At 35.2% G+C, this 26,881-nt stretch overlaps 1 protein-coding gene and 1 pseudogene across 11 annotated transcripts in view; both read left to right on the plus strand.

Annotated features, from left to right (window-relative positions):
- The window catches only part of XRCC4 (X-ray repair cross complementing 4), a 317,602-nt gene that overhangs the window by 34,900 nt on the left and 255,821 nt on the right, over positions 1–26,881 (plus strand). The window lies entirely within an intron of this gene.
- On the plus strand, positions 15,046–15,172 carry LOC131832751 (U2 spliceosomal RNA; annotated as a pseudogene).

The raw sequence follows: 26,881 nt of genomic DNA on the forward strand, positions 1-26,881 counted from the left end.
ATAGAGACAGAAATAATGTTCAAATGATGTTAAAACTATTGCATGTTTTTGAATGCTATAGTTTTGTACTTTAAAATACTACTGCTGAAAAAATTCATAGCAATGAGAATCGTATTGTACATCTGTAACCCATTCTGGACGTTTTATTGTCCAACTGCCTAGTAGTGATAAACACTCAGCCCAACTTCCTAAATTTGGTCTCAGCCCTTTACTTACTAGGTATGACTAGTTTTTATTCCATTGTTTGTCCTAAGTTTTTATTTTCTATTTTTATTTTAGAATGTGGAAATAATATTAATACCTAACCATAGGGTGGTTGAAGGATTTAATAAATTAGTACATTTTTTTTCTAGGACAGTCTTTGTTATAAAAGGCACTTCATAAGTATTTGTTATTAATTATTTACTTGAGTGTCTCTTCCAGTATACAGTAAATTCCTTGAGGTCAGTGACCATGTCTTAGCCAAACTTGAAATTCTAGCAGAACCAAATGTTTTGGGGATGTCTTTCTATTGGTAGGAAATGTAGTGGAAATAACTTAAGATCTTAGTTTGAGTTTTGAATCTATTTCTAATTATATGGGTTTCAGCAAATCATTTATATTTACTTTAGTATGAAAAAACTGAGTTCAAATAGGCTAATAATGCTAACTCACAGGGTTTATGGTTGTGGGTACTCAGACTGATGTGTGGGCAAATCTTTTGTAAACTGTGAATTTGTATACCATATGTCCTGTCTCAGGAGGCCATTGAGTTGATGCCTTGTATTCAGAAGGGCCTCAAGCATATACTTCTGATGTTATCTGTAAATGAATTTATATACATGGTCATGGTAGACGTTTTTCATAACAGTTTAAAATTATATGATACAAGCCATACTGCTTGAAGTACATTAGGAATAGCAACAATTTAAGTATGTCAATACAATTTTTATAACCTTGTTTTGGCTTTTAATGTACCTGGCAACTAAAAATTGGGCATAGCTTGGATCTATCTCCCTTGGCCTCAGAGAAGCTTTGTTAAACAGATGTTTGTTATTCTTATACTGTATACTCTATTAGATATAAGTTGAAACTGGTGGCCCCAGTTTCATTGTTGAATTTTATGGTATAATACATAACATTAATTAAAATCGGACACATAGTAAATAACTTTTATTCAAAACTAGGAACATCCACACAAAAGAGTTGTTTTTAAAAAATATATCATTGTGATAATTGCTTTATTTGTACAACTCCTAGATGGAATATGATATTTCTAGCTAGAAATGGTTCGAAGCCAGTCCAATAGTGGGGATATGCCCATAGTGACTAAGACCATAATGGTGGATTATGATAATATTTTCCTGATTTTTTTATGGTTCTTGGTTTATATTTTTTGACAGTTATCTTTTTTAACACTTTAATTTTAGACTTAAGAAAAGTGGCAAAAATAGTAAAGAGAATTCTTGCATACCCTTTACCCTCCATCCCTGATATTCACATTTTATATAACCATGCTATAATTATTAAAATTAAGAAATTAACATTGATATTTTAATGTATAGATTTTATTTGAATATCACCATGTTTTCCCACTGGCTTAGTTTGATTTGGCTTCCATAACACAATGCCATAGACTAGGTGGCTTAAACAATAAGATATTTATTTCTCATAGTTCTAGATGGTGGGAAGTCTAAGATAAATATTCCAGCAGATTTAGTTTTTGGTGAGGACCTGCTTCCTGATTAGCTGATGCCTTCCTCCTATCCTCATGTGGTGAAGACAGAGCCAGCTCTGGTTTCTTTTTTCCTTTTTTCCTTTTTTTTTTAAATAGTTTATTTATTTATTTTTAAAAATAAACATATAATGTATTTTTATCCCCAGGGGTACAGGTCTGTGAATCGCCAGGTTTACACACTCCACAACACTCACCATAGCACATACCCTCCCCAATGTCCATAACCCCATCCCACTCTCCCATACCCCCTCCCCACAGTAAGTCTCAGTATGTTTTGTGAGATTAAGAGTTACTTAATGGTTTGTTTCCCTCCTGATCCCATCTTGTTTCATTTACTCTTCTCCAACCCTTTAACCCCCCCATGTTGCATCTCCACTTGCTCATATCAGGGAGATCATATGATAGTTGGCTTTCTCCGATTGATTGACTTATTTTAGTAAGTATGATACCCTCTAGTTCCATCCATGTCATCACAAGTGGCAAAATTTCATTTCTTTTGATGGCTGCATAGTATTCCCTTGTGTATATATACCATGTCTTCTTGATCCATTCATCTGTTGATGGACATCTAGGTTCTTTCCATAGTTTGGCTATTGTAGACATTGCTGCTATAACATTCGGGTGCACGTGCCCGTTCAGATCACTACCCAGTAGTGCAATTGCTGGGTCATAGGGTAGTTCTATTTTCAACTTTTTGAGGAACCTCCATGCTGTTTTCCAGAGTGTTGCACCAGCTTGTATTCCCACCAACAGTGTAGGAGGGTTCCCCTTTCTCCGCATCCTCGCCAGCATCTGTCATTTACTGACTGGTTAATTTTAGCCATTCTAACTGGTGTGGGGTGATATCTCATTGTGGTTTTGAGTTGTATTTCCCCGATGCCAAGTGATGTGGAGCACTTTTTCATGTGTCTGTTGACCATCTGGATGTCTTCTTTGCAGAAATGTCTGTTCATGTCTTCTGCCCATTTCTTGATTGGATTATTTTTTTAGGGGGTTGTTGAGTTTGCTAAGTTTGTTATAGATTTTGGACACTAGCCCTTTATCTGATATGTCTTTTGCAAATATCTTCTCCCATTCTGTCAGTTGTCTTCTGGTTTTGTTAACTGTTTCCTTTACTGTGCAAAAGCTTTTGATCCTGATGAAATCCCAATAGTTCATTTTTGCCCTTGCTTCCCTTGCTTTTGGCGATATTCCTAGGAAGACGTTGCTGCAGCTGAGGTTGAAGAGGTTGCTGCCTTTGTTCTCCTCGATTTTGCTGGATTCCTTTCTCACATTGAGGGTCTTCATCCATTTTGAGTCTATTTTCGTGTGTGGTGTAAGGAAATGGTCCAATTTCATTCTTCTGCATGTGGCTGTCCAATTTTCCCAACACCATTCATTGAAGAGGCTGTCTTTTTTCCATTGGGCATTCTTTACTGCTTTGTCAAAGATTAGTTGACCATAGAGTTGAGTGAGGGTCTATTTCTGGGCTCTCTATTCTATTGATCTATGTGTCTGTTTTTGTGCCAGTACTGTCTTGATGATGACAGCCTTGTAATAGAGCTTGAAGTCCAGAATTGTGATGCCACCAACTTTGGCTTTCTTTTTCAATATTCCTCTGGCTATTCGAGGTCTTTTCTGGTTCCATATAAATTTTAGGATTATTTGTTCCATTTCTTTGGAAAAAAAAAAAGGGTGGGATTTTCATAGGGATTGCATTAAATGTGTAGATTGCTTTAGGTAGCATAGACATTTTTACAATATTCTTCCAATTCAGGAGCATGGAACATTTTTCCATTTCTTTGTGTCTTCCTCAATTTCTTTCCTGAGTACTTTATAGTTTTCTGAGTATAAATTCTTAGCTTCTTTGGTTAGGTTTATTCCTGGGTATCTTGTAGTTTTGGGTGCAGTTGTAAATGGGATTGACTCCTTAATTTCTCTTTCTTCAGTCTTGTTGGTGTAGAGAAATGCAACTGACTTCTGTGCATTGATTTTATATCCTGACACTTTACTAATAAATTCCTGTACAAGTTCTAGCAGTTTTGGAGTGGAGTCTTTTGGGTTTTCCACATATAGTATCATATCATCTGCAAAGAGTGATAGTTTGACTTCTTCTTTGCTGATTTGGATGCCTTTAATTTCTTTTTGTTGTCTGATTGCTGAGGCTAGGACCTCTAATACTATGTTGAATAGCAGTGGTGATAATGGACATCCCTGCTGTGTTCCTGTGTTCCTTTCCTTAGCAGGAAAGCTTTCAGTTTTTCTCCATTGAGAATGATATTTGCAGTGGGTTTTTCATAGATGGCTTTGATAATACTGAGGTATGTGCCCTCTATCCCTACACTTTGAAGAGTTTTGATCAAGAAACAGTGCTTTGTCAAATGCTTTTTCAGCATCTATTGAGAGTATCACATGGTTCTTGTTCTTTCTTTTATTGATGTATTGTATCACATTGATTGATGTGGGGATATTGAACCAATCTTGAAGCCCTGGAATAAATCCCACTTGGTCGTGGTGAATAATCCTTTGGATGTACTGTTCAATCCTATTGGCTCGTATTTTCGTGAGAATTTTTGCATCTGTGTTCATCAGGGATTTTGGTCTGTAATTCTCTTTTTTGATGGGATTCTTGTCTGGTTTTGGTATCAAGGTGATGCTGGCCTCATACAATGAGTTTGGAAGTTTTCCTTCCATTTCTATTTTTTGGAACAGTTTCAGGAGAATAGGAATTAGGTCTTTAAATGTTTGGTAGAATTCCCCTGGGAAGCTGTCAGGCCCTGGGCTTTTGTTTGTTTGGAGATTTTTGATGACTGTTTCAATCTCCTTACTGGTTATGGATCTGTTCAGGTTTTCTATTTCTTCCTGGTTCAGTTTTGGTAGTTTATAAGTCTCTATGAATGCAGCCATTTCTTCCAGATTGTCTAATTTGTTGGCGTAGAGTTGCTCGTAGTATGTTCTTATAATTGTCTGTATTTCTTTGGTGTTGTGATCTCTCCTCTTTCATCCATGATTTTATTAATTTGGGTCCTTTCTCTTTTCTTTTTGATAAGTCTGGCCAGGGATTTATCAATCTTATTAATTCTTTCAAAGAACCAGCTCCTAGTTTCGTTGATTTGTTTTACTGTTTGTTTGGTTTCTGTTTCTTTAATTTCTGCTCTGATCTTTATGATTTCTCTTATCCTACTGGGTTTAGACTTTCTTTCTTGTTCTCTCTCCAGCTCCTTTAGGTATAGGGTAAGGTTGTGTATTTGAGACCTTGCTTGTTTCTTGAGAAAGGCTTGTACCACTATATATTTCTTCTCAGGACTGCCTTTGCTGTGTCCCACAGATTTAGAACCGTTATTTTCATTGTCATTTTTTTCCATGAATTTTTTCCAATTCTTCTTTAATTTCATGGTTGACCCATTCATTCTTTAGAAGGATGCTATTTAGTCTCCATGTATTTGGGTTCTTTCCAAATTTCCTCTTGTGATTGAGTTCTAGCTGCAGAGCATTGTGGTCTGAAAATATGCAGGGAATGATCCTAATCTTTTGATACTTGTTGAGACCTGCTTTATGATCCAGGATGTGATCTATTTTGGAGAATGTTCCATGTGCACTAGAGAAGAATGTGTATTCTGTTGCTTTGGGATGAAATGTTCTGAATATATCTGTGATGTCCATCTGGTCCAGGGTGTCATTTAAGGCCTTTATTTCCTTGTTGATCTATTGCTTGGATGATCTGTCCATTTTAGTGAGAGGAGTGTTAAAGTTCCCTTCTACTATTGTATTATTGTTGATGTGTTTCTTTGATTTTGTTATTAATTGGCTTATATAGTTGGCTGCTCCCATGTTAGGGGTATAGATATTTAAAATTGTTAGGTCTTCTTGTTGGACATACCCTTTGAGTATGATATAGTATCCTTCCTCATCTCTTATCATAGTCTTTGGCTTAAAATCTAATTGATCTGATATAAGGATTGCCACCCCAGCTTTCTTCTGATGTCCATTAGCATGGTAAATTGTTTTCCACCCCCTCACTTTAAATCTGGAGCTGTCTTCGGGTCTAAAATGAGTTTCTTGTAGGCAACATATTGATGGGTTTTGTTTTTTTATCCATTCTGATACCCTGTGCCTTTTGATTGGGGCATTTAGCCCATTAACATTCAGGGTAACTATTCAGAGATATGAATTTAGTGCCATTGTATTGCCTGTAAGGTGATTGTTAATGTATATTGTCTCTGTTTTTTTCTGACCTACTACTTTTAGGCTCTCTCTTTGCTTAGAGCACCCCTTTCAGTATTTCCTGTAGAGCTGGTTTGATGTTTGCAAGTTCTTTCAGTTTTTGTTTCTCCTGGAAGCTTTTTATCTCTTCTTCTATTTTCAATGATAGCCTAGCTGGATATAGTATTCTTGGCTGCATGTTCTTCTTGTTTAGTACTCTCAATATATCATGCCAGTTCCTTCTGGCCTGCCAGGTGTCTGTGGATAAGTCTGCTGCCAATCTAATATTTTTACCATTCTATGTTTCAGACTTCTTTTCCCGCGCTGCTTTCAGGATTTTCTCTTTGTCACTAAGACTCATAAATTTTACTATTAGGTGACGGGATGTCGACCTATTCTTATTAATTTTGAGGGGGGTTCTCTGCACCTCCTGGATTTTGATGCTTGTTCCCCTTGCAATATTAGGGAAATTCTCTACAGTAATTCTCTCCAACATACCTTCTGCTCCCCTCTCTCTTCTTCTTCTGGAATCCCAATTATTCTAATGTTGTTTAGTCTTATGGTGTCACTTATCTCTCAAATTCTCCCCTCATGATCCAGTAGTTGTTTTTCCCTCGTTTGCTCAGCTTCTTTATTCTCTGTCATTGGTCTTCTATATCACTAATTCTTTCTTCTGTCTCATTTATCCTAGCAGTAAGAGCCTCCATTTTTGATTGCACCTCATTAATAGCTTTTTTGATTTCAACTTGGTTAGATTTTAGTTCATTTATTTCTTCAGAAAGGGCTTTTATCTCTCCAGAAAGGGTTTCTCTAATATCTTCCATGTTTTTTTCACCCAGCTAGAACCTTGAGAATCATCATTCTGAACTCTAGATTTGACATATTACCAGTGTCTGTATTGATTAGACCCCTAGCCTTTGGTACTGCCTCTCGTTCTTTTTTTGTGTGGTGATTTTTTCTGCCTTGTCATTTTTGTCCAGATAAGAGTATATGAAGGAACAAATAAAATACTAAAAGGGTGGCAACGACCCCAGGAAAATGTGCTTGAACCAAATCAGAAGATACCCCAAATCATAGGTGGGAGAAAGGGGATAAAAAGAAGTTCAGGAAAAAAAAAATTAAAGAAAATAAAGAAAAAATATAAAAAAGAAAAAAAATAGATATAAATTAAATAAACTAGTTTAAAAACGTTAAGAAAAGGGTACAAGTTAAAAAAATTCAGCAGAAAAAAATAATAAAATTAAAAAAATTAAATTAACCACAAGACTAAAGAATAATGGGGAGAAAGCAATGAGTTCTTTGCTTTCTCCTCCTCTGGAATTCCACTGCTCTCCTTGGTAGGTGAACTTGGTCTTGCCTGGATTTCTTGTGGATATCCTGGGGGAGGGGCCTGTTGTACTGATTCTCAAGTGTCTTTGTCTGAAGCGTAATTGCACTGCCCTTACCACGGGCCGGGCTAAGTAATCTGCTCGCGTTAGCTTTTGGGAGCTTTTGTTCCTTGAACACTTTCCGTAGAGTTCCAGAGGATGGGAATGATAATGGCTACCTCACAATCTCCGGCCTGGAGGAGCTGAGAGCTCTGGGCCCCATTCCTCAGTGTGCAGTCAGAGAAAAGTTCCCAATCACTCCTGTCTCCCTGGCTTCTGGCCGTGCTCCGAGCTCACCCAGCCTGCGACCGGTTCAAGGTAACCCCGAGCTGAGAGCTCACTCCTCGGTTCTTTCTCTGTAGAGACAGCTCTGCGAGCTCTGCTACACTCAGACACCCCCATCCTTCTGTGATCCTTCAGGACCTGTGGCCGAGCTGACCCCGCCTAGGCTTCACCCCAGTTTAGCCTCTGGAGTGATGTCCCTCAATGGAGCTGACTTTTAAAAGTCCTGATTTAGTGCTCTGGTGCTCCCCTGCTTGTTGGGAGCCAGCCACTCCCCCTGCGGTCCATCTTCCCGTCGCTTTGGATTCACTTCTCCGCCAGTCCTACCTTTCAGAAAGTGGTCAATTTTCTGTTTCTAGAATTGCTGTTCTTCTTCTCTTCGATCTCCCGTTGGATTTGTAGGTGTTTACAATGGTTTGATAAGCTATCTAGCTGATCTCCTTCTACCTGATGTAGTCTCAGCCTGCTACTTTTCCGCCATCTTGACTCTGCTGGTGTCTTTTGTTACATGGAAATTAATTCCATCATGAGGGTTCTTTCCTTGTGAACTCATCTAAACTAAATTACCTCTGAAAGTCTCCACCTCTAAATAAACTCACATTGTTGAGGGGTAGGACTTAAGGTGGTTATCTATTAGGTTTCTCCACTATGAACTTGGTATTTTGTTGTCGCTGTTATTAATAAATCCCTTATGTGGAGATATTTTGGCAGTATATAAATACCCTGTTTTATAAAGTCATACTTTTACTCACTGATTTTAGCACCCACTGATGATTTTTTTCTCCAACAGTATTTACTATGATGTACCTATTACTTTTCATTTTAATTATTTTTTTGGTTTATTAATTGGATTCCTACCATAGGTAAAACTGTACCTTCTCCTCTATTTTTTCACTTATTTATTTATATCACTGTGTACTCTCATGAGTACATTTATTTTCTTCTATGGATTAAATTTCTCTCATTATTTATTTTGATGCTCAAATTGTTCTGGATTTGGCCATTGGGAACTTCTTCTATTTGACCACTGTGTCTTTATGATACATCTCCATTACTTTGAGGCCTTCCTTGCTTTCCGACGCTAAAAGATGTACCAGGGTTATCTTTTGTTTCCTACCCCAGCCATAGAAACAGCCGTTTATCCAAAGAGCCACAGTTCATTTGAGACCGTATTTTTTTTAAGGTTTTATTTATTTATTTGATAGAGAGAGCACGCGAGAGCACAAGCAGGGAGAGCAGCAGGCAGAGGAAGTGGGAGAAGCAGACTTTCTCCTGAGTGGAGAGTCCAATGGGGGCTCAATTCTAGGACCCTGGGATCATGACCTGAGCTGAAGGCAGATGCTTTATTGACTGAGCCACCCAAGTGCCCTTGAGACTGTATTTTGTGATCAGTATCTGGAGTGGTAGGCATGCTTATTACTATTGAGGTGCTGTTGCTCTGGGTCCTCTCTGCAGAGTAGCAGAGCTAGCAAATATGTGTATACTTATACGTGTATATGCACACATCTGTGTTTCTCCATTTGTGCATATATTAAAAGCCATTACTCGTTCAGTTCAGTGCCACAGAGTTCATTCTGCCCTACTTTCTTGTTGGTAACTTTCTGTCATGGTGAAAAGTCTGGCTTTCATTTTTCTATAATGTTTATTTATTTATTACTCAGTGCTTGTATACATGTAGTTTCAGAATTGCTAATGCATATCCATGTGGAAAACAAATTTTCTGAATATAGTATACTATTTGTATATTCCTATTATCTTTATCCTTACAATATACATTCATAATATGATTTTCTGAAGTGTCGTAAATTAGTCCTGTCCTTCCCATTCTCTTTAGTGTCCCTGTTCTATTTGGAGGTTCATCTCATATTATGGTTCCTATTATTTATTTATTTTTTGCTATGTGAACAATTACCAAGAATCAGAGCTATTTATAGAAAGGTGTATTTAGAGAAGGGTTAGTTTTCCCTCATCATTACTACACGCTTCCCATTTTCATACATTTTGTTATATTTCCAGCTACCTCCTCTAAGTAACCAAGTTCTTTCTGGTTTATGGGTACTTTCTTTTGTATAAACGAGCACATATATTTTCTTGTATTCTGTTTTTTTTTTTAAATATGAATGGTAGTACACTATAAACACTTTAATTTTTTTCACGTAACAATGTATCCTAGAAATCACTGCATGTAAATTCAGAAAGATTTTTCACTTTCCTTTTTAGATTCTAGGGTCTTCATACTCTAATTGTGTGGCTATATTAATTTTCAGTCACCCTCCTATGTATGAAATTTTAAATTGTTTCAAGTATGTTGCAAATTGAAACAAAATTGCAGTGGATTACCTATGTATTTTTTGTGTTGTTGGAGGTTTATCCTCAGGATAAATTCCTAGATGTGTGATTGCTTGAAAATAAGTGCGTACATTGTTTCCTTAGATATTGCCAAATTCCACTCCAGAAGAGTTGGACCAATTTTCATTACCACCAGTAGCATATGAAGTTGTCTAGCTCCCTTCATCCTCACTAACAGAATGTGCTGTTGCACTTTTTAATTTTCTCCAATCTGATAAGTATGAAATGTATCCCAGTGTTGTTTTAATTTGCATTTCTCTGAATGTGTGTGAATTTGAACACCTTTTCATACATTTAAGAATCATTTTCAGATTCTTTTTATCCTGTCTTTTTCATTTTTTCTTTTGATTTTTGGTCCTTCCTTAAATTTTAATAGTTCTTTATGTATTAGAGACATTACTCCTTTGCATGTGTATTACTTACTTTAAAGCACTGCATCTGAGATTTATTCATTCGGCATGCTTCTCTGTGTAAAATTTCCCAAAATATTAATCTGGAACAATCTGGGTCACAGATATTCTAGGTAAGTAGTCTTGTACTTAAAAAAAAAAAAAAATGGTATTTCAATTTCTTTTTGACAGAAAATGATTCCTACATTTTGGTCATTTCTTTATGGTCCATGTTATTCTCTAAATATCTTTTGTTTATACTGTCCCATATTTGGAAAGTGGATATTTCTGTGAGTTTTTTCCCAAAATACCCTGCCTGGTATTTCAAAAGGTTTTCATTTACCTTCCATTTTAATTAGAAGTGAAAGTACTTGTATTGCCTTTCTTGGTGTTCTTCTAGGTTTTATTTCATAATTCCATTTACATTGAACTGTATTCAGCTATTACAGCTTCCTAACGTCTAGGGCCTTGTCATTGTTATATTTTACTCCTTAATTGTGCTTTATGGTGGATATGACCACTGTGTGCCATACATTGTATTATGTATAACCCTGATGATTTTATGAAATAGGTTCTCTTATCCTTTTAATATTATGAATAAAAAAAAACTAACATTCAGTGGTATATAACTTATACAGAGCCAAATAACGTGTGGGTGGCAGATTGGGATAGAACACAGGTGGTGTGATTTCAGAGCATTTGGGGCTAATTATTATCATGCTGTATATAATGTCTCTTAATTTTATGTAGTTGTTATGCTCAAATTTTTATTGAATTCATCTATTAAAGTTCTGTGGGATAAAAAAATCAAAAACCGAAAAACAAAAACCAACAAAACACCATTGTCTATGGCATTCACGATATTCCAGGTATTACGCTTGGTGGGGCCTTAGCTAAGGGAGCTGCAGTAACAGGAGAGTTCTAGCATATACTGAGCTAATCTGGCCAAGTTTATAAGGATCTTTGAAGTTTTGTCATGGTGAGCTTCCTTGATTTTTAAGAAATTATTATTCATTCTGATTACACTGGCAAAAGAAATTCATTTTGTACATGGCTACTGGAAAGGTGACATCCCAGAGAAACCCATTTTTTTTATATGTTGTTTAAAACTTGCAATTTAGAGATCAGGTGTCATTAGATGTTTTTAAAATTTCCTTCAGAGACATTATTTAAGTAATTTTCGCAAATCTTAGATTAGCATGAATGTTTTTCAGTAGGTTTTCATGTCAATTTCAGATGCAATGCCTATGATAGATTTCTGATTATATAAGGTGATCTTTATATCCTTTGATGCCACTTAAATATAGAGTTTTAAAGAATTATCAGTGATGGAGTACTTTTTATGAAAAATGATAATTTTTTTCACATTATTTTACAGGCCCCTTATAACTCTTTGGAACAGGTATGATTATTTGTTAGAGTGATGCAAAGATTAGATAACTAATCAAAATCATACTCCAGGGCTGTTTTGATAGTTGGAGTACCAGTTTTGTTTGTGTTGTTTTTTAAACCCACTGTTTTTAAACCCCCAAATACTTAAATATAGTAAAGTCTGTTATACTTTAAAGTAAAATTAAAGTAGAGAAATGGACTATAAAACAGCCATGTTAACTTTCCTTTAAAAGTATTCATTACTTTATATTGCAAGTTCACCAAACTTGATTAACTTTTCCTCTTAATTAAAAAAAGTCACTACTAAAAGCAAGAATTACAGTATATTGTATGATTGATATTTGCCTTTTCTTTTGCTCTTTATTCCTTTTTGCTAATCAGTTTTCCCATCTGGTATCATTTCCTTTCATCCTGAAGAAGTCCCTGTAGCATTTCCTGTAGTATAGGTTTGCCAGGCAATACATTCTTTTAGTTTTATTTTATCTGATCCTGTCTCTATTTTGCCCTTAACTTTTTTTTTTTTTTTTAAAGATTTTATTTATTTGACAGAGAGAGAGACAGCGAGAGGGAACACAAGCAGGGGGAGAGGAGTGGGAGAAGCAGGCCTCCTGTGGAGCAGGGAGCCTGGTGTGGGGCTGAATCCCAGGACCCTGGGATCATGAGCTGAGCTGAATGCAGACACTTAATGACTGAGCCACCCAGGCACCCCTATTTAGCCCTTAATCTTGAAGTATCTTTTTGTTGTACAGAGGATTTTGGATTTGCAATTTTTGGTAGTTTCAGGAATTTCAATATGTTAATTTCCTGTTTTTTTATCTTTGTTGTGTCTGATGGGAAGTTACCATTTGTTTGAATTATTTTTCTCCTGTATGTTACATATTTTTTCCTGGCTGCTGTTAATGTTTTTCTTTATCTTTGGTTTTCAACAATTTGACCATTGTCAAATATATCTAAGATGTATCTAGGAGTGGACTTTAAAAATGTCTTTTCCAGAGGTTTCTGACTTTGTTGAATATGTAAATTTGTCTTCAGCAAATATTGGGAAAATAGTAGCCATTATTTCTCAAATATGTGTGTGTGTGTATATATATATTTTTTTCATTCCCATTCATTTTTGCTTTTTTTCCTTTTGAGACTTTAATTAAAGGTTCTTTTGGTTTTTTGTTTTTTAAAAGTCCTTTTTGTCTTAGTTCTTCAGATGATCATTTATATTGATCTTTCTTCAAGTTCATTGTTTCTTTTTTCATCTCAATGCAGTGATTTCTTTAAAAAAAATCCAATTTTTTTCATTTTTAATATTTCTACTTGGTTCTTCTTTATAACTTTTGTTTCTCTACTGAGATTTTCTCTCTTTTCATTTATTATCATATTTTATTTTAAACTCTTGATCATAATTATATTAGCTGATTTTAAGTCTTTTTCTCCTGATGCTAACATCTGGATAAACTTATGTCAGTCTCCACTGATTGTATGTATTGTATCTTTAATATGTTTTTGTTTCTTCATTTGTTGAGAACTTAGAGATTTTGTTTTGGACATGGTGAATGATTTATTATAGAAAGTTTGTCCTGTTAGACTCATTTAAAGAGTATTGATTTTTTTTTTTTTTTTGGTCTGTTTTTTTTAAGTCTTTTAACTTGGCTAAACTCCAACTTCAAAATTCTGTTTCCACTTGGTGGGTGTTAGCTGAAATTTCAGGTCAGTTCTTTTAACCTTAGGAAGGCTGTTTGGAATCTGTTTCTTACATACTTAATTTGGGGATTAGCAAGAGACCAGAACAGTTTATCTATGGAATTTAGAGTTTCCCTTCTCTGGTTCTCTCCTTTCTAGAATTCTCCCCTATACTTTCTTGCTGTGATTTCCCTGGACCCTGTTTTCTAATTCTATAACAGAGTAATACTACTGGTTTCTGTTAAAGTCTAGTTGCCCTTCATGGCAGGTACTGGGGTCCTTACTCAGGCTAAAAACTATAAATACTGAAATTTTGTTCAGTGTATGATACCTTTCTTTGAGATTCAGGCACCTTTTGTTCACTCCCTTGTGACCTCAAGTCTCCTTCTAAAGTATTTGTTCCAAGTCCATAATTGTTATCTATGGTAGGGGTGATCCTATGGGAACTATCTAATGATGACTAGAAGCAGAGATCTATACTTAGCTTTTGAGTTCTCCAGTCCCTGTGGTCTTGTGGCTTTTCTCCACATTTCAACAAAAGTATGTTTATATTGTTCTTTCAGCCTATTCAGACCTTTTGGCTTGTTCAGAAATTGGTGCTCTGGCCTAATTTCTTGGAATCAGTCTTTCTACTGTCCTAGATTATGCCTTGTCTAATTAAAGTCATGCCTGTATTTGAAAAGTGGAAAATTTCCAGGGAAAGTGAGCAGCTGGTATTGACACTCAAAAGAGTTTTATGCAATGAACGTAAGCAAAGGGCCAGTTAGGCTGAACCTCAGGAAAAAGAATCTAATGGTAAGATTCATGAGACTAAACAATCTGGCAAGGGGACTTTCTCTGAGCTATTTCATACTGAATTGGAAAAGTCAGAGGAAAAACAAGTAATAAGCCCAGGTCTCATGTTGGCAGATGGACAGTTTGTATGATCTCATAGTTAACTTTCCCACTGGTCATTAACGGGAAAGCCCTTTAGGTTTTACATTATTAACACGAGTATATGATTTGGATTAAGAAAATCTATTCCTCTAGAAAATTTGTAATTAATAGCAAAAATTTGCATGGGAAGGAAGAAGTGGTATAATATTCAATTCTATATGTTCTTATACAACTCCCTTACATCAGGGACTTGAACTGTCTGTCTTAATCATTGTATTTCTAATTCCCAGGCTAGTGTTTGGCACTTAGAAAACATTCAATAAGTGTTAATATCCCTTGTACTTTTATTACACTTAACTAAAAAAGGTAATACACTCTCAAATGGATGTCAGTTACTGAGAGAGATATTTAAGGTTGATGTTTTCCATTACTTCTCTTATTCTGTATATTTCTCTCCACCCCCCACCCCTCGCCCCGGCCAAGTCCAGAAGCCTGAATTTAAGGTGTTTAGGTGTTCTCTACAGTTTTGGGCATAGGAAAAACAAAAGGATTTAATTTTGTCATAACTGTGGAATGCACTAAGGAAAACAATATCACAGTTATCTGCCGGAAGAAAAATATTAAAGTGGTTATGAGGTCTGAAGTCAAATAGTCCTGATTTTGAATTCTAACTATGTATTACTCTTGTTTTGAGACCTTTGAAAACTTCCTTAACCTTTTTGAATCAGTTTTCTCATCTTTAAAAAATGTGGATAATTAGTACCTATTTTATATGGCAGACGTGAGTTTAAAATGAGATTAGTATATAGAATTGTTTAGCATCGCTTCTCGGCCTTTTGGCTAAGATCAAGTGTAGAATTGTTTAGCATCATACTAGATATACTAGATAGTACTCAATAAAAGATAGCTGCTATTTTATGGTGGTTTTTCTATTCCTCTTAATCTTTATAGTTTCCTCATTCTTTCTTTGGGATAATTTTATATTTTAACATGAGACCAATTACTTGCCATGGGACTTTGAACCTTTCTGGCTTAACCTTTGAATCTCGGTTAAATTATTTATGCATTGAAGAGTTGAGTTAACTCAGAGTCTCTTTGTGTGCTATGACTGGTGAGAACTTCTTGGAGGTTCTTCACAGTACTGTGGGGCTACTTTCATGGTTCACTGGAAGATGTCCTATAATGATAAAAGTCCGTGAACCAGATTTGACATCACTTACCTCGTTCATAGCCTCAGTTTTCAACTTTCACTAAATGAGGGTGTAAGACAAACAAATGCTTACTGAGTGCTCACGTTATATAATGCATTGTGTTCGGTGTTTCCTTTGGGTCTGTGGGATTGAAGGTGTCAATTGAGTTGATACCTTTCTGGGATTCTTTTCCTGGAATAGGTAGCTTAATTAGTACATTCATTATAACAATAATTTTATCATAAAGAAAATAGTTAAGACATTGTATCTAATGTAGTCCAAATGAGGAAATGTACTTTTTAAGGAGTATTTAACAAGCATTAAAGGACTTTAATGCTTACCTGCAAAAATACATTTATGAGGGGCACCTGAGTGGCTCAGTGGGTTAAAGCCTCTGCCTTTGGCTCAGGTCATGATCCCAGTGTCCTGGGATAGAGCCCCATATTGGGTTCTCTGCTCCACAAGGAGCCTGCTTCCTCCTCTCTCTCTCTGCCAGCCTCTCTACCTACTTGTGGTCTCTCTGTCTGTCAAATAAATAAATAAAATCTTTAATAAAAAATACATTTATGATATATTATTTTTGTGATATTGTATAGTGAATAGTCCTATCCAAAACAAGAACTTTATTATTATAATTATTATTATTATTATTAATTTTTTTAGAAGATTTTATTTATTTATTTGACAGAGAAACAGTGAGAGTGAATACAAGCAGGGGGAGTGGAAGAGAGAGAAGCAGGCTTTACATTGTGTAGGGAGCCCAGTGCAGGGCTCGATCCCAGGACTCCAGAATCATGACCTAAACTGAGGGCAGACACTTAATAACTAAGCCACCACCCAGGCACCCCAAGAACTTTATTATTAAATCAGAATTTTGAAGGAAGTACATTTTATACTTGACTATCAGATCATATAATTGATGGGTTAATGTGGCCATATTGATTTATATTTTCATTTTCTTATGGTTTCTGCAACCATTGTGGATCTCTGCAGAGATCTGGGTCAATCTATTGATGGTTCTTTCTTTTTTTCTTTTAAATTTCAAGTCATCTCTACACCCAATCTGGGGCTCCACCTCATGACCCCAAGATCAAGAATTGCCTGCTTTACTGGCTGAGCCGGTCTGGTGCCCCAATCTGTTAATGTTTCTTTTTGATGGGTCCTGAAATGTGGGAAAAAATCTCCACTTTACATGATATTATGCTCTTTACAGAGGTTATGTTGGGCTCTTGTTCTCTTTCATTAATCAGTAGTATAAAAGGTATTTCATGGAGTCCAATGTGGGGCCCAACTCTGAACCCTGAGATCAAGACTGGGTCTGAAATCAAGAGTGGGATACCTAACTGACTGAGCCACTCAGGAGCCCCAGGTGTTCTTAGTTAGCATTTAGTTAGCAATTTAGTTAGCGTGTATTTTTCAGATGGTTGGACTACGTTGAAGGGTGTTGCATTATCTTACTCCTGGTCTTCAATATTTTGATTTTTTTGAGATATAGGAAATATATATGTAATGGATATGCCATTATATGTTATATTTTGTTGGATGTTATACTTTAACAGTAGCATAATGATTAAATTCAGCTTTAAAGCGAAATGAATAATTCATTCAATACCAGAAACTCCAAATATTTCTAGCATTCTTAATTATAATTATTGCTTTCCTTTTAGTTTCTTCAAGCAGTGATCAAAGAAGTTACATTTCTGTGTGACTCAGTATTTTGAAATATTTACTCCCAACTAAAGTCATACTTATCAAAAGAGATGGTGTCATTAGAACTGAACTATGAATGTATTGACATGCTGACCCAATAAGCCGCTATCTGACAGGTTGTAAATGTTCTACATGGGTGCCCTCTTTTAGGGTTTTGAGTAGTGAGAGCAGAGGGTGGTATTTATTCCCATTATAACTACAGGTTGTTTGGTATACTGTGTGCTAAACCAGCTGCAGCACCAAACTGGGCCACCCACAGAGAGCCCAATGAGGGATTATTGAGGCTTGACTAAACTGCTACCACCTAAACAAACAGTATTGCTGATTTTGTAGTTTAGTGCTTGATCTAAATTAGAAATGAATCTTTCCCAGTGTGTGAGGTGCTGAGATTCTGTTAAAAAAATAAATAAATAAAAAGGTAAAAACCTTCCTTGACATATATTTAATATGTAAAATTACATTGAGTTTTCCAATAATGTTAAATTATACCATTTAATTTTAATATGGTAAGCATGTTACATAATGTCTAACTAGCTTTCTCTGCAATACTGGCATTCCTTGTAAGATAATATATTTGTATTTTTTTTCTCTGTGTTTTGCCACTACAGTGGGATTATGGGGACGACTGACAAAGCAGTGCTGATAACAATTTTTTTGGGTATCCTTGAGTGATGCACGTTAATAGCAATTTGTCATAATGAAGTATGTGTTTTACTTTGTAGAGAAACCTCTTGGTGTTAAAAGCTTTCTAAGCACCATTTGGTCAATCAGGGTTTGAGTAGTAATGTGACTGTGATCTGGTGATGTAGTGTTTGGATAGCATAATTCATTTGGAGTTCAGAGTGTTTCCCAAAAATTAAACTAACTGCTCAATTAAAAAAAAAAAAAAAAAGATGAGGTGATGCTTTCAATGGTCACAGAAAATATAGGCACAGGGGAAGACTTATTTGAGTATTAACTGCTTACTGAGGATTCAGCATAAATATACACAGACATACATAAACGCAGAAGTCCTTGCATGGTTGGTATATGAACGGTGAGAAAGATGATTGGTATTCCAAAAATATATTCTAACTTTTTGGAAGTTTATTCTGTGCTATCACACAGCTGTAAATTAGTATGAAGGATTTTTAGGATTTACTGTGGTTAGAATTGTTACCTCCATGATAAATATAAACCCAATTATTTAGGCAGCTTCCTGTTTGTATAATTTATCATCTGTTGGTCTTATATTGGAATATAAATAGAGCTTGTGTGTGTGTGTGTGTGTTTAATATACCAGGCTTTAAAATAAGATTTATTTAAAATAAAAACAAAATTTCTACATAAACATTTTTATGTAAACATAAGCATATAGAACTTTTTAAGTGGTTTGTTTGTCTATGGCCCTTAACATAGAGAGTGGTTGGTTAAGTGTGTTAGTGTAAATCATGGTGGATTATGTTACAATGATAGTAGAGTCTTGAATGAGGGGTGCCTTTTAAAGTCAGTGCCTAAGGTAAAAGTTGAATGCAGTAAAAATTATCCTTGAAAGTCCTTTAAATTGTCATAAAGTGTAATATCCATGACACTGTCTACCAGTAAGCCAGCTCAGGCAGTTTTCCCTCTAGTGGTAAAAGACATTGCTGCTGCTTTCACAGATGACGAGGTAAAAGTTTCCTTTAATTTAGGTGCTATGTTGAATACAGTATCTGTTTGAATTTTTTTCTTTAACACATAGAGTTGATTTTGCATGTCTTTTTTGAGTGTAATGTAACTTCACTGCATTACTTGTGGTGATAGCCTAAGGCAACTCTTATTTATAGTCTTGCCAGTACATAATCAGAGGAGCATGGGCTTTGGTGATAGATAACTGCTGGTTCAAATACAGGCCTTTCACTCAGTGTGGCCTAGGGCATTTTACTAAGCCTCTATGCCTCAGGCCACTTGTAATGGGAATAGTAGTATTTCTCTGATGGTTTGTGAAAGTGGCCTAGCAATAAGTCAACATCGCTATATTTCTGTTTTTCTTTTCTATCTCGCCATGAATGCAACTACAAACACTTTTGAAAAGTAACTAGAATTACTCTGGTTATTTAGAATGCATGTAATTTATAAAGAGTTATTAAAGCAAAATAATTTGTTATTAGAACATATTCTGTATTCATCCCCTTCCTTAAAATATTTTAACAGTTCTCAAAAGCTATGATAAACTTGTTAGCATGACATATGGGGCCCTTTATGATCTGGTTTTTCCCTACTTTCCCTCTATATTTCCACCAAGAAATTCTTTGTGATTTAGTTATCATCCTAACTAACCCCTAGTACTTTGAGACTCACCTCAGTTATCAACATTCACCCGGTTTCTTAAGCCTTCCTTGCTCCCACCTCACCTCTCTCAAGTCTGAATTCTGTTCCGTGTATATTGACATAGGTATTATAATCATTTAACCCACTTCTCTTAAGTGCCGGGCTTTATTTTATTTGAGGTCATGGACCATATTACCTAGTACTTAGTATAAATGCATGAGTCATTGATCAGTGTTTGGCTCAATTAAAGGGTGGAATTATTGAAAAATAGAGAAAGGTTTATATGAGTGAGCACTGCCATGTTCCTCTGGGTTAGTTTTTTAGACTCCTAATTTTTATTTTATTTTACTTACTTAGGTTTTTATTTTTTATTTATTTTTTTTACTTACTTAGTTTTTTAATAAAGATTTTCTTTTTTTTTTTTTAATGTTTTATTTATTTATTTGACAGAGACAGCGAGAGAAGGGACACAAGCAGGGGGAATGGGAGAGGGAGAAGCAGGCTTCCCTCTGAACAGGGAGCCTGATGCGAGGTTCTATCCCAGGACCCTGGGTTCATGACCTGAGCTGAAGGCAGATGCTTAATACTGAGCCACCCAGGTGCCCCTGAGATTCTTAGTTTTTAGCTGCAAACTAAATTGTGGGTATTTTTATGGACAGCCAAGTTTCCAGCTGCATCATATTTTTATGTTATAAATTAGATATTTTTGCTTTTTATTAAGTAGTGGTTTCCCGTGAACAATACTGTAGGTTTGAAAATGTCTTACATACTTTACTCAGAGTATTAATCACTCTTTTAGTTCTATCAGTGTTAGAAGGAAAAATAATTATCGTCAGTAGTAGACCTTTGTCAGAGCATCCAGACATACTGGTCAAAAGGAATTGTAGGAAATGGGTGGGGTTGTAATTAACTCACTGGGCATTGCATAGAAGCAGCTGGCAATGCTGCAACCAGGAGACAACCATTCCATCCGTGATAGACCCATGGGAGTGGTTTGCTTGTAAATGCGGGTGTTATTTTAGAAAAGGATTGAGAACTATTTTTCCAAAACAGCAACGTATTAGGCCACAGGTTGGCAAACTACAGTCAGTGGCCCAAATTTAGCCTGCCTTCTGTTTTTGTCAATATAGTTTTATTGGAACACAGCCACACTCATTCCTTTACATATTGTCTGTAGCTATTTTTGTGTGACATGGACAGAGATGAATTGCTGCAAAAGATAACTGTGTGGTCCTCAAAGCCTAAAATATTAACTGTTTGACCCTTAACAGAAAAGGTTTGCTGACTCTTGCATTAGATACTTTGCCAGGTTTACAGTTTGACAGTTGGGGATTGAAAAATTCATAGCTACATATCTTAACAAGGAAGGTATACTCCTTCAGATGCAGTTTTTTAGTTTTTATTAAACAACTTTTGGATTTTGAATCTATTAAAGTATAATTTCTAAAAAGGTAAAATTATGACTCTCATATAAATATAAAATGAACCTGTAAGAGGTTTTAACTTCTTAATTAATGAGAGAACCTGTGAGGTAATAAAACTGTGTCAAAGGAGAATGATATATATGTAAGTAGTAATGCTGAAATAAATTTACTAATCCATGTAGAATTGGGTATTATTCTATAGGGCAGTATAGTGTTTTGAGTCACATTTTCTATGGGTGGAAATTAGCATAATTATACTAGATACGACTAATTTCTGTGGGTAAAATCATTAGCATTACTCTTAGTTTTCTGTAACTTACAAAGTTATAAAAGAGTCTATTCAAAGACAGTCATATTTGTATACTTCTATAGAATCTAGTAACATGGGATGCTCTCTAGAGACCAACATTCTGTCGAAAAGATACTCAGAGCTTTTTACCTGTTTCGAAGTCTTAAAAAATTTTTCCTGTCAAATGTAAGCCAGTTAAAAAATAATTTTTAAAAACAAACATGTAGGAACTAAAATAAAAAATAATGCTATCAACTATTGCTCTAAAGAGAATGAAATACTGAGAGATAAGTTTAATAAAACCTGAACAGATCTCTATCAGAAATCAAAGAAGACCTAAATGAGTGGAGAAATCTATTATGTTCATGGATTGGAAGACTCAACATAGTAAGGATTTCATTTCTTCTTAAATTGAACCATGGATTTAATGCAATTTCTGTCAAATCACAGTGAGATTTTCTGTAGACACATTCAAAATTGTTCTAAATTTTGTTCAAGTGGAAAGGCATAGACCTTAGAATAGCTAACAGTCTTGATGAGGAAAAATAAAGTGGGAAGAATCACAGCTTGATATGAAGCTTGCTATTTAGCTATGCCAGTGAAGATAGTATGGTATTGGCAGAGATCAATGGAACAGAACTGAGAATCCCTGAAATGAACCCACACAAACATATACAGTTAGTGTTTTCAAGAAATCATTTTACTTTAATTCAGTAAGTATTATAGTTAAAGTAGATATGGAGTCCTAAAGTCGTAATTACCAGGAAATGGTCAACTGTGCATCAAGGACCCAGGAAATGCCTCAGAGACAGACCTAATAATTATGATGGTTCTTTTCCACTTAGCATCATTGTTTATGATGTATGTCAGTCTAAAATTATATGATAGACTTTTTAGTTCCCAGTGACTCTCCTTGTGGAAGATGATAAAGGGAAGTGAAGTGGAAGGAGTCACTATACCCCTCGGACTACTCTTCCCCCCGCCAACTGGTTTTTATAAAAGTGCAAAAGCAATCCAATGGAGAAAGGATAACTTTTTCAACAAATGGTACTAGAACATGCACAGACAAGGAAATGAAGCTTAACCTAAACAGTAATTTTTATGGAAAAATTAACTCAAAGTGGATTCCAGATTTAAATGTAAAACATAAGACTATATAACTTTTGGAAAGGAAAACATAAAAAAAATATTTGGGATGTTTTTGGGATCTAGGTATAGGTAAAAAGTTCTTAGTATACCAAAAGCATGATTCATGAAAGGAAAAATTGATAAAACGCAACAAAAAAAGTTGAAAACCTTTGCTTTGTGACTGATCCTATGAAGGGGAGGATAGACAAGTTGCAGACTGGAGAAAGTATTTGCCACATATCCACATATCCAATGGAAGATTAGTGTTTAGTGTATCCAATAGTGGATCAGTGTTTAGTGTATTTTGAGAGTTAGAATACAACAGTAGAAAGAAAACAGTAAAAAACCAAATGATTTAATTGGAAAATGAGGCAAAAGTCACAGACATTTCACTAAAGAGAATATTTAGGTGGCAAATAAGCACATGAAATGATGTTCATCATTAGCCATTAGGGAAGTGTAACTTAAAACCACAATTAGATATTACTACACACCTATGAGAATGACTCAACTAAAAAATAGTGACAGTGCTAGTGAGGATATGGATAAATTGTATCATACATGCATTGCTGGTGGGAATGCAAAATGTCACAGTCGCTGTAGGAAACAATTTGACTGGTTCTTATAAAACTGAGTGTACACTTACTGTATAACCTAGCAATGAAGCTCCTGGACATTTATCCTGGAAAGGTAAAAACTTAGTTCGCATAAAACCTGTTCAGTAATGTTCACACCAGCAGCTTTATTCTTGGTAACCCCAAACTGGAACCAACTCATTGTGTTCTAAAACCAAAGAATGGTTGAACAAACTGTGGTACATCTGAAATGGAATACTAACAGCAGTCAAAGCAGTGACCTATTCTTACATGCAACTTGGATGAATCTCAAGTTAATTACACTGACTGAAAAAACCCAATCCCAAAATGATTCCATTTATATGACAAAATTCTTGAAATAACAAAATCATAGAGTTGGAGAACAGATTAGTAGTTGCCAAGAGTTAGGGATACAGAAAAAGGAGGGATTCTTATGGTGATGTAGCTGTGGTAATAGAGTGTGTTCTTGACTTTGGTGTTGGATACAGGAAGCTACATATGAAATACAGTTAAATAGAACTTAATATATACACACACTCCTAAGTAAATATATATTAAGAATGGGGAAATCTGAGAGAAATGGGTAGATTATATATCAATGTCATTTTCCTGGTTTGAATGTTGTATTATAGTTTTGCAAGACATTACCAATTGGAAAACTGGATGAAATCCACACAGGATTTCGTACTACTTCTACATTGGAATCCACAGTTATCTCAACATTAAAAATTTAATAAAAAAGAACATGGCTCTTTCAAGAACGTTCTTTTCAACTTAAAATAGTTCTTTAAAATAAATATATTTGAGGTCCTACAACAATTTTGTATACATATGCAGTTAAATTTCTTGGGTATTAAGTTTAAATTAGGAAAAGGGGACTTTTAGTTCTTTAATTTTATTGGCATATCCCTGATTAAAGCAAAGTTGAATAATCTGAATAATTATAAATCAATATTTAACTATTATTAACAACAATGGAATTAAAAATTTTTAATGTTATATAATTTAGTAACAGCTAATTGAGTACTTAGTTACTGAGAATTGTAACTTTTTAAAATTTCTGTAAAATATTAGTTGTGAGCTATTATGAGTTTTATATGATACACGTGTAGAAAATGATAAATAATTTTAAGACATTCTTTTGGAGTTCTAAGTAGTTCTCCCAATACTTGTGTAACCGTAACTTTACTTTGGAGTGCTACTTGGGATCCGTCCTAGGACAGTAGTGACATGGTGCTTTGGGAAAGAAAGCAATGCATATAGAAGATGTTTTAATGAGGTATGGTTTTGAGTAATCTCTGCTGAACTGAATCTATATCATAAAATGTCATTCTTTTTACTCTATATCAAACCTCATGTTCATGTAGCATTACTATTTACTGTCATCTAATTTGTCTTTCTACTCAGTTCCAGACTCTCTCCCAGTGGTACAATTTCAGCAGATATGTGTTCATCAGAAATAAGTGCACAAAAACCCTGGTAATCAAAATAGAAAAATGTGTTAGTGGCTTTGAATGAAATATTTTTTGTTAATATAGGCACAACTAAACTAAGATACCTTCTTTCATGTTTATATTAACCAAGGATTTTATAGCTTTCATGGAAATAATTTCTATTCATCAGCTTCTAGAGTCTGATAAAAAATAGATCTCATATATATATATATATATATATATATATATATACACACACACACACATATATATGTATAAAAACTTTCATGGATGGGATGTTCTATAAGCCTTCTTGCAAAGGAAAAGATAGTTTATTTTAGATTCAGTTTAGTGACAGTTCTTGTTCTTGATACGGAATTTTTTTTTGACAGTATGTAAGCCTAGAATACTAGGAGGAAAGCCACCTGCATAGTAAAATTTCTAGTTTTTCCTATTATTTCCTACAGTTGTGACAGTGGTATATATTATTATTATAAAAGGCTATCCTATGAAGAAAATACTATCAAGTTTATGATAAATGTTTTCCATAGAATTCAGAATCAAATTTTTAAATGTTAAATTTTTAAAAGTAAAATACACATTAATGACTCTATTTTAATACTACGAGGACATTTGGTATTTTTTCTGGCTGCTGTAACAAATTACCACTAGTTGGATGGCTTAAAACACAAGTTTTATTTTCTCACAGTTTCTGGAGACCAGAAACCCCAAGTCAAGGTTTCTGTGTAGATAGAGCCATACTCCCTTCAGAGACTGGGGAAAGAATTTCTTCCTTGCCTTGTCTAGGTGTCTTCTCCCTCAAAACACCCCATAAATCCATTTAAAAAAAATGTGGTGAAATACTCATAAAATTCACCATCCTGTTTTTAAGTGTGTAATTTATTAATATTCATGTACATTCACATCTGTATATTTGCTGTTCTAGTTTTTATAACCCCTGTTTCTTGCCTTGTGGCTACATCACTTATGTCTACCTCATTTTCATATAACTTTGTGTATATGTGTGTGTGTGTGTGTGTGTGTGTGTAAACTGTGACTCTCTTTTGTAAGAAGAATAAGCTCCTTCTCTCAGGATCCTTAGCTTAATCACATATTTTGTCATTTAAGTTAATATTTATAGGTTCCAGGGATTAGGAAGTGAATCTGTTTATTTTGGGGAGCCCATTATTTAACTTAAATTAAATTAAATTAAATAATGATAACCAAATATGGAGTTATTTTTAGAATTAAGTCAGTGATTTCTTTATATTTCAACTTTTACAAATCCACTGGACAAGTCAAGAGGTAGCTACAAGGTGCCTTTTGGTCATCAAGCTTCATCATATAGCCTTTAAGTTACCCGTTAACTGGCTGTGCCTTTATCTGCTTTCATCTCTAATATTCCCAGTCTTTTTTTTTTTTAAAGATTTTATTTATTTATTTGACAAATCACAAGTAGATGGAGAGGCAGGCAGAGAGAGAGAGAGGGAAGCAGGCTCCCTGCTGAGCAGAGAGCCCGATGCGGGACTCGATCCTAGGACCCTGAGATCATGACCTGAGCCGAAGGCAGCGACTTAACCCACTGAGCCACCCAGGCGCCCCTAATATTCCCAGTCTTATGGAAAGTTATGTATCCCTAAACACACGTGTGCTTTAATTTCTTCCTAGGAATGATGCTATTTTTCTATTCTGCACTGTTGCTGTGTTATTACTTTGAATGGATAAATAAGCAGTGGTACCCAAGACAATAGAGTATGTTGATAACGGGGAGGCTGTGCATGTGTGGGGTATATGGGAAGTTTTTGTACTACTTCTCAATTCTGCTGTGAACCTAAAATTATTCTAAAAAATCAGTCTTACAATAATTACTAAAATCAAAACTTGCAATAACCTTGTGTGCTAGAATACACTCAAGATATGATACTTGATCAGACCTAATTTGGGGAGTTCTCATCAGACTTTGACAAGAAGTTGGATATATTTCTAATGGGGGAAAGGGCTAAAAATGTAGGAAGAGATTACTTTTGTCCTCATTGAGAAGCTTTCCCTCAGTTCTATATTTAGGCAGGTACTGTGCAAAAGTAATTGCTTCATATGTACCAATCATATGTTTACTATATTTCACTAGGTTAGAAGGGGTTTGTAAGCATTGATTTGTGAAATCTTGCATGATAATGAAATTGAAAGATGATTAGTTACATGTAAAGTACAAAAAAATGTATATTAATTGAATCTCTAATTCTGTCCTCAAAGGATTTTATTCCAGCATATGAAGATTCGTCTTAGACCAGCCTGTAGTAGAATGATTTAAAGTTTAAATAAGAAAACAACTCTTAGATGATCATGGTTGAGACTATTTTCCAACACATAAAAGTGTACCTATCTAGAATATGATTAACTGAAAGTTATCATATAGAATACTATGAAAAGGGGCACCTTGGTGGCTCAGTGGGTTAAGTCTCTGCCTTCAGCTCAGGTCATGATCTCAGGGTCCTGGGATCAAGCCCCACATTGGCCTCTCTGCTCAGGAGGGAGCCTGCTTCCCCTGCCCCCAACCCCCCCATCTCCCTACCTACTTGTGATCTCCTTCTCTGTCA

Source organism: Mustela lutreola, chromosome 5 (assembly GCF_030435805.1).
Source record: "Mustela lutreola isolate mMusLut2 chromosome 5, mMusLut2.pri, whole genome shotgun sequence".
NCBI classification, from domain to species: domain Eukaryota; kingdom Metazoa; phylum Chordata; class Mammalia; order Carnivora; family Mustelidae; genus Mustela; species Mustela lutreola.